Source organism: Oratosquilla oratoria, chromosome 3, assembly GCF_046742065.1.
Source record: "Oratosquilla oratoria isolate Oo_2021 chromosome 3, ASM4674206v1, whole genome shotgun sequence".
In the NCBI taxonomy this organism is placed as follows: domain Eukaryota; kingdom Metazoa; phylum Arthropoda; class Malacostraca; order Stomatopoda; family Squillidae; genus Oratosquilla; species Oratosquilla oratoria.
The window spans coordinates 60,254,244-60,264,243 of NC_134779.1; positions in this window are offsets into that span (position 1 = coordinate 60,254,244).

Sequence of the window (10,000 nt, forward strand, 5' to 3'; positions counted from 1 at the left end):
TCGTCAGAATTTTTAATTTCCTCTCTGTGGTCTAGTGCAGGATCATCCTGCCCCTTGTACGTGCAATACAGCCTTTGTATTCAAAGGAAGTTTTCTTGAATCTTGTCATAGTATTTAAGAGTTCATATTCTCTGAGTGTTTGTCGTAAGGTTTATTTTTCAATATAGAATACATTGACAGGACAAACCAGCAGGAACACAGCTAGTCTATAATGACACTATAACTAAACAATGATGAAAACCAACATATATATACAGTTAGTTAGGATATATTAAATGGAAATATAATAAAGTGATATAAAAATTAATAATGTAAAATAATTGTAAGTGAAACATAATTAAGCTGCGTAGAATTGGATTAAATAAAGTATCTAAAATGATATGCGTTAAACTGAAATAAAACGAGATAAAAAATATATGTGCATATGTACAAATATATACATATACAGAATATATCGGGGGCCGGCACGCACAGACACACAGACACACACACACACACACACACACACACACACACACACACACACACACACACACACACACACACACACACACACACACACACACCACACACACACACACACATACACACACACACACACACACACACACACACACACACACACACACACACACACACACACACACACACACACACACACACACACACACACACACACACACACACACACACACACACATGTGCACACACAAAAGGATTAGAAAGGAAGAGTATATCGTCAGGAGACTAGGACAGTAGTTATGTCGAATGCTTATAATAGATATATAATTGAACGAAGACATGAATAAAGAAGCTAAACAAGCAATTGATAGGTATTACACCCTATTGGTTAGGTATTTATTTAAATGAATCTTATAACTTCGAAGCTTACTACACACATACATTCAGAAACTACACAGAAAATCAGAATGCCGTGCCAAATGGAATATATTTAGTTACAAGAAATACACCCAAACACTTGACTAAAATCTGGAAGAAAAAGAAATCTCTTTTAGATCCTAAGACTATCAGTAAGGAAAGTGGAAGAAGGGTGACAATATGAATGGGAAGATGGAGGACGAGGGAGGAGTGAGAAAGTGGATGTGGAAGTGGAGGAGGAAGTGGAGGGGGAAATGGGAGTGTATATATCTGCATGGGAGTGGGAAGAAAGAGAAAGTGGCTAGGGAGGGGAGTACAGAAAGGACATTATAAAGTGGGAGGAGGGAGTTGAGTTGGTTGACAGTGGAGGGGGAGAAAAGGTGGGGGGGGAGAGGGAAGGGTGTGGGGGGATGGGGGGAGGGTAACCCTCCGTGTTGGCTTCTTTGAAAGTAAACGACACAAGTGGAAACATCGGAGTGTGAGCAAACATGTCATATATATCTAAAGGCAATGTTTGCAACGACTGGGAGAATGGAGCGAACAGTAGCGCGGATATATACAGCTTTATATAGATGCTTGTTGAGGAAACATATATGTTGCTTCAAGGAAATTAGTTTAACTTTAAGGATGAGCGAGGAAAAATACAGTTCGTGCGCTCCCTCCCCGCCAATAAGGAAATCGAAGAGGCTGAAACTATTGTACGAAGTTTGAACAATGTGATGGAAGTCGTGAGATTCTCGCGTCAAGAGGACGTGAGCTACGGCCGAAGACGTCGGATTTGGCCTATGGGGTTGGGTAGCTAGGGCGAGTGGCATTCACTAGTACCTAACCAGTGTATATGTATGTACGGATTAAATGTAAATGAGGTGAAAATAGACCATATAGAATGATGATAATAATGATAGAAAAAATAGATAGGTACAGAAATAAGTTAATTGTTTAATTAAAAAATGAATGAACTGATTTGTTAATTAATTGATAGATAAGATAATAAGATAGATAAATAAATAAATAAATGTGGAAATAATTTAACATATACAAACAAACAAAAAATAAATAAACAAATGAAAAATAAATAGTGAACATATAAGTAAACAAATAAAGAGATACAACAATAAAAAGAAAACTAAATATATAGGAGGTGAACAAACTAATGAATAAATATATGAATAAATCAACTGGTGAATCAAAAAATTCGTAATCTAATTTTTGGCTCTTCATTCTTTGCACCTATGTGTTTCATTCAGCAAGAAAACTTTACCCAGGGAATGGATATGAAAAAAGTAATAACAATGATAAGGATAATAATAATAATAATGTTAATAATAATGATAAAAAAAAGAATAATAATAATGATAACAACAACAACAACAACAACAACAACAACAACAACAACAACAACAACAACAACAACAACAACAACAACAACAACAACAACAACAACAACAACAACAACAACAACAATCATAATAATAATAATAATAATAATAATAATAATAATAATAATAATAATAATAATAATAATAATAATAATAATAATAATAATAATAATAATAATAATAATAATGATAATGATAATGATAATGATGATAATGATAATGATAATAATAATACTGATAATGATAATAATAATAATAATAATGATGATAATAATAATAATAATAATAATAACAACAACATTGATAACAATAATAACAATGATAACAATAATAACAATAATAGTATTAACAATAATAATAATAATAATAATAATAATAATAATAATAATAATAATAAATAATAATAATAATAATAATAATAATAATAATAGTAATAATAATAATAATAATAATAATAATAATAATAATAATAATAATAATAATAATAATAATAATAATAATAATAATAATAATAATAATAATAATAATAATAATAATAATAATAATAATAATAATAATACATACATACATATACCAAGGCTTTTTCCCCCTTCCAAGGGAGGTAGCCACAAAAAGAAAGGCATAAAAACACTCCCACCCATTTCATCCCTAAAAACACTCCACACCCCTCCCACCCTTCCTCTCATCTGAGCACCTCCTGGATGACGGGTCATCCCTGAACCCTGCCCACCGCCCTGGGTCAGAAGCAGTGTCGCAAGACACAGTACATCCACAGCAAGGCCGCTTCATTTAATCGGCGTCCCCCCCGCTCCGTCCCCCGTTGCATATAAGGAGGGGACGGGGAGGAATCCCGTCGGGCTGCGTCAAAATTTACTCACACATACTACCCCACCCCCCACCCCCCCGATCTATTCCTCCTCATGTCGTCACAACATCATCCATATACAACCATTCTCCACTCACCTCTGTCTTCCGTCCTCTCCCTTCCTTCCTCAACAGACATTCCCCTCTTCCCCAAAGCCCCCTTCACCCCATCCATCCACCTCATCCTAGGACGTCCCCTCATGTTCACTCCCTCCACATCTGCCTTCCATACCTCTTTTACTAGTCTTTCGTCACTCATTCTTTCCATGTGTCCAAACCATCCTAATATTCTTTCATCAACCCTCTCTCCCAAATCCTTTTTCACCCCTGTTCTCCTCCTCACCTCCTCATTTCTCACTCTATCTAGCCTAGTAACCCCCACCATACTTCTCAGACACCTCATCTCAAACACATTCAAACTCCTTCTCTCTTCTTCTCTTATGTTCCACGTTTCTGCCCCATACAGTGCTGTTGGCACAATCACTCCTTCATACAGTCTCCTCTTCGCATCCATTCCCAAATGTCTATTTCTCATTACACTCTTTAAACCACCAAGGCATTTACTCGCTTCTCTCAATCTACATTCTACCTCCACCTTCACTCCACCTTTTCCTGCTACACTTGCACCCAAGTATCTAAAACTATCCACTTCCTCCAGTCGCTCTCCCTTAATGTTCACTTCAGTCTACTGCCACTTTCACCCCTTGTACATCTCATCACCTTACTTTTACCCACATTTATCTTTAGCTTTCTTCTATCACATACTCTCCCAAACTCTGCCACCAGCTTCCTCAATCCCTCCTCTGACCCTGCCACAAGCGCAGTGTCGTCCGCAAACAACAGCTGGCTCACCTCCCACTTTTCTCCATTTTCTTTAACCATCTCCAATCCCTGACTCACCACCCTAGCATTCACCTCTCGCACCACCCCATCCATGTATAAGTTGAACAGCCAGGGCGACATAACGCATCCTTGACGAAGTCCCACCTTTACTTCAAACCACTCACTCTCTCCATTTCCAATCCTAACACATGCTCTACTACTCACATAAAAACTCTTGACAGCTCCCAAAAGCTTTCCTCCTATCCCATAAATCTGCATAACCTCCCACAGTGCCTTTCTGTCTACCCTATCATAAGCCTTTTCCAGATCCATAAAAGCCCAAAAAACATCTTTCCCCTTTCCTATAGCTTTTTCACATATCTGTCTTACCACAAAGATCTGATCTACACAACCTCTACCCGTCCTAAATCCACACTGTTCCTCACCAATTACTCCTTCTGTTCCTCTCCTAATCCTCTCAATTAAGATTCTCCCATAAGCCTTCCCTACTACACTCAACAGGCTAATCCCTCTGAAATTACTACATTCACACTTGTCCCCTTTTCCCTTGTAAAGAGGAACTATACAGGCACTACTCCAGTCCTCCGGTACTTTACCCTCTCTCCAGCAAACATTAAATAATCTCACCAACCAGTCCACCATCACTGAACCTCCCTTTTTCAGACATTCTGCATGACATCCATCCAGACCAGGTGCCTTACCTGCTTTCATCATCTTTACAACTGCCTTCACCTCATCCTTCCTTATTTCTCCTCCGTTCTCCTCACTCATCACTCTCATTTTCTTCGTATTTCCCACTGCAGCTATCTTTCCTTCCCTATCCTCCTTCACATTTAGCAACTCCCTAAAATATCCTGCCCATCTTCTCCTCACTGCCATCTCTTCCATTATCAACTCTCCATCTGTACCTTTTACCTTTTCTTCCCTACTTGATTCGCCTCCTCTTCCTCTCTTAATTTCTTTCCAAAACATCTTTTTATTACTTTCAAAATTTTCTGTCATACTCCTACCCCATTTCACATCTGCTCTCCTCTTTGCCTCCTTTACCTTTTGCTTTACTTCTCTTTTCTTTTCTTTGTACCTCTCATATGACTCCCCTGTCCTCTTTTGTAACCAATCTGTGAATGCTCGCTTCTTCTCTTCTACAACCTTCTTTGTTTCCTCATCCCACCATTCACTACCCTTTCTTCTATTTCCCCCTGTCCTTCTTGTTCCACACACCCTCCTTGCACACTTTAAGACTCCCTCCTTGAACCATCCCCATTCCTCCTCCACACCCATCTCTGCTCTATCCTTTACTCCCTCCCACTCCTCCTTCAGCTTCTTTTCGTACTCCTTCTCCTTTTCCTTTTCATTCAAGGAGTTCACTCTAAGAACCTCCCTACCTTTTGTCCCTTTCCTCCTTCTCCATCTATCCTCCACTCTCAACTTACCTTCCACCAAAAAATGATCTGATATTCCCCCACCCTCTCCCCTTAGCACATGTACATCCTTAACTCTTCCTATCATAATCCTATTTACCACTACATAATCCATTAGCGCTCTATCTACCACCCTTCCCTCCACCACCCTCTCCCATGTGTACTTATGCTTGACTTTCTTCCGAAACACTGTATTTGCTATCATCAACTCTCTTTCTAGACACATTTCCACCATCAACTCTCCACTACGATTCTTTCCTGGAACTCCACACTTCCCAACCACTCCATCGATTGGACCATTTCCCACTCTAGCATTAAGGTCTCCCAGTACTATTACATTGACATTTCTTCCTAAACCCTCTATGCACTCATTTAAATCTATCCAAAAGGCCTCCCTTTCTTCTACACTCTTCTCACTGCCCGGCCCATATGCACTTACAAAGACCCACATCTCCTTTCCCAGTTTCACCTTCATCCACATTATCCTTGAGGAAACCTCCTTCCACTCCACTACCCCTTTACCTATCTCCTCACTTACAAGAATAGCCACCCCTTCCCTCCCTCGCCCTCTCTTCACTCCTGATAACCTCCCACTTACACTCCCAAACATACACTCACCCTTCCCTTTCAACTTAGTTTCACTCAAAGCCAACACATCCAACTTTCTTCTCACAAACATACTACCTATCTCTTCCCTTTTACTCTCATCTGTACCACATCCACGCACATTAAAAGACCCAAACCTTAGGGTGCTGGCCCGAGGCCCGCCAGCACCCCTTATGCCTTTTCTTTTCATTTTAGGTAATTGCCCCTTGGGGCTACAGGGAGAAGGATGCCTAGTCCCTCTCCCCGTCCCTAATAATAATAATAATAATAATAATAATAATAATAATAATAATAATAATAATAATAATAATAATAATAATAATAATAATAATAATAATATCAATAATAATAATAATATGATAATAAAATACTGATAATAATACTAATAATAATCATAAAAATAATAATAATAATAATAATAATGATAATAATAATAATAATAATAATAATAATATATATAATAATAATAATAATAGCAATAATAATAATATAGTAATAATAATAATAATAATAATATAATAATAATAATAATAATAATAATAATAATAATAATAATAATATAATGATAACAATAATAATAATAATAATAATAATAATAATAATAATAATAATAATAATAATAATAATAATAATAATAATAATAATAATAATAATAATAATAATAATAATAATGATAATAATAACAATAATAATAATAAAAATAATAATAATAATAATAATCGTATGAGTAAAATGATCTGTTGTTAGAATGAAATACTAGAATTAGAAAATATATAAAGTTACTTAGTTCACTTAAAGTGTTCACTTCTCTCAAAACCAGTCAATAGTGTGAACGTGCTGAGCAGATGTTTAGCTCTGATTACATATTAATGGTGGAGTTGCTTTGGCAGATGTCACAGCCTGATAATTTTTGTCACTAATTAATTAGTTGAATAATTTAGTCTTTCACTTATTTGTCTTTACTTATCCGTTTAGTTATATTTTATTTATATATTCATTTATTTTCTTATTTACCTTATCTATTTATATATTTATTTATTTATTAGTCTCATTTGTTGTATATATATTCCTTTACCTACTTATCTATTCATTCTGTCACTCATTCATTTATTTGCTTATTAATTTATATATCTTCTATTCATATATTCATCAGTTTGCTTGTTTATTTATATTTCTGTCACTTTAAACAGCATTTGAATGTATTTCTTTGTCAATTGATTTTCTATTAATTTATTAATTGCATGTTTATTAATTCATTTACTTATATGTATATGTATATATGTATAGATATACATATATATATGTATATATATTATTTATATATGTATATATATACACACATATATATATATATATATATGTACATGTATATATAATATATATATATATATATATATATATATATATATATATGCAGATATATATATATATATACTTACTGTATATATATATATATATATACATATATATATATATATACATATATATATATATATATATATATATGTATATATATACACGTTATATTTATTCTTTATCTATCTATTTAATATTATTTACTCACATACTTATCTCAATTTATTCATACATGACCTATGTATGCGTTACCTATTGAAGAATAGGTGAATTTTATGATTAAAGAAAATAAAATTAAAAGCTTTCTAGTATAACTCAAAATTAGATATATCCGTCGGGTAACTAAGAAGAGAGGCTATCACACTGGGCTTCCACAGGCGTCGCCAGCACTGAGAGTTGAGAGTTCGTTTGAGTAAAGACGACTTCGGTTATAATATCTTATCTTTCAGATCTCCAAAATATACATTTATCTTTTTACATACATAGCAAACCCGAATGATGAACTAAGAGTTTGTAAACCAATACGAATGTATACATACTGTCTAGTGTAGGCCGTATGGTCTCTTGCAGTCTCCTTTATTCTTATGTTTTTATGTAGAGAAATCTAGATTTATGTAAGCGAAGTCGTATTCTAGTTATCCAAATGGGGGTAGGATGTGGGAGGAAAAATATTCTAGTGTGATAGCCCTTTCAGCCAATACGAATGTTATACATACTGTCTAGTGTAGGCCTTATGGTCTCTTGCAGTCTCCTTCATTCTTATGTTCTTATGTAGAGAAATCTAGATTTATGTAAGCGAAGTCGTATTCTAGTTATCCAAATGGGGGTAGGATGTGGGAGGAAAAATATTCTAGTGTGATAGCCCTTTCAGCCAATACGAATGTTATACATACTGTCTAGTGTAGGCCTTATGGTCTCTTGCAGTCTCCTTCATTCTTATGTTCTTATGTAGAGAAGTCTAGATTTATGTAAGCGAAGTCATATTCTAGTTATCCAATTGGGGGTAGGATGTGGGAGGAAAAATATTCTAGTGTGATAGCCCTTTCAGCCAATACGAATGTTATACATACTGTCTAGTGTAGGCCTTATGGTCTCTTGCAGTCTCCTTCATTCTTATGTTCTTATGTAGAGAAATCTAGATTTATGTAAGCGAAGTCGTATTCTAGTTATCCAAATGGGGGTAGGATGTGGGAGGAAAAATATTCTAGTGTGATAGCCCTTTCAGCCAATCACGTGCCTCTAAACAGGGTCATGAATTGAATAAACAAAGGAGGTATATACGACCGATTGTGACGGGGCCATTCACGGTAAAGCGTCTGCCACAAGACGCCTCATCTTACTTGAGATCTATCTATTGTATTTGCAACATACTTCGTGACATACAATACCCCTTGTGGGTAATGAACTATTCACTCAAGGTGTCTAACAAGGCAATTAGTATTCGATAAATGGCAGAGTAGTTAATTCTGCTTCATTATCTTGATCTAATTGGTCGATCAGGTCTTTGGCTGGTCCACGGAAGTCGCTACCGTGCCTTATTTCTTCATTTATCTTAATCCGTTTCTGTGGTGGCACATTAGGCATTTCTCCCTAGCATGCTAGTTGCTTTTGCTATCTCGTTTGAGTAGAGATTACTTCGGTTACGATCGTTTGATTTTTTAATTTCCAAGTTAAACATAGAATACGAATTTAGACACATTGAGGTGTTCTTACGGAAGTCTAGAATATTGTAAACGAAGTTGTTTGTACTCAAGATAGCAAAAGCAGGTAGCACGCTAGCCTAGTGTACAGCTACCTTCAGTGGGGCACTTTTATTAAATTTTCTAAGTATTTAATTATTTAGTTATTGCTTATTTTTGTTTATCATTTATCTATTTTTTATTGTGTTTTTGTTTACTCTATTATTAATTTATTAATCAAAATATTTCTTTGCTTATCTATTTATCTATCCTTTATTGTTACTTTACTTATCTATTTATTTATTGATTATTTCTTTCTTCATCTATTTATTTATTTGTGTTTATTTAACTATTTGTCCATTATTAACTTGTTTATTTATTTATTCATTCAATCATTTATCTACTTACGGTTTTTATTTGACTATTTATTCATTTATTTATAATTTATCTATTTGTTTATTAACTATGTGTCTTTTCTATATGCATTAATACTTTGATTCATTTAGTAGATATGCAAATTAATGATAAATAAATTTTCCTTGTTTCAGGTAGGATACGACTGTTTTGCAGCAGAACAAAACTCAAAGTGAGTTCAATATTGCTTGGGCTTTAAGAGAACATTGGAGAACAGAAGAACTTATTTGGATTCATACTACGGTCCAGCATATTCATGTGGTGATATGCATAATTTCTTATTACGTGAATGGTGTATACGTAAATGGCGTTAGTTAGTTCATATGGTTAAGTATATTTTTATTGTCGTCCCCATCATTGTTATCATCATCATCATCATCATCATCATCATCATCATCATCATCATCATCATCATCATCATCATCATCATCATCATCATCATCATCATCATCATCATCATCATCATCATCATCATCATCATCATCATCATCATCATCATCATCATCATCATCATCATCATTATAAATATTATTATCTTCGTCGTCGTCGTCGACGTCGT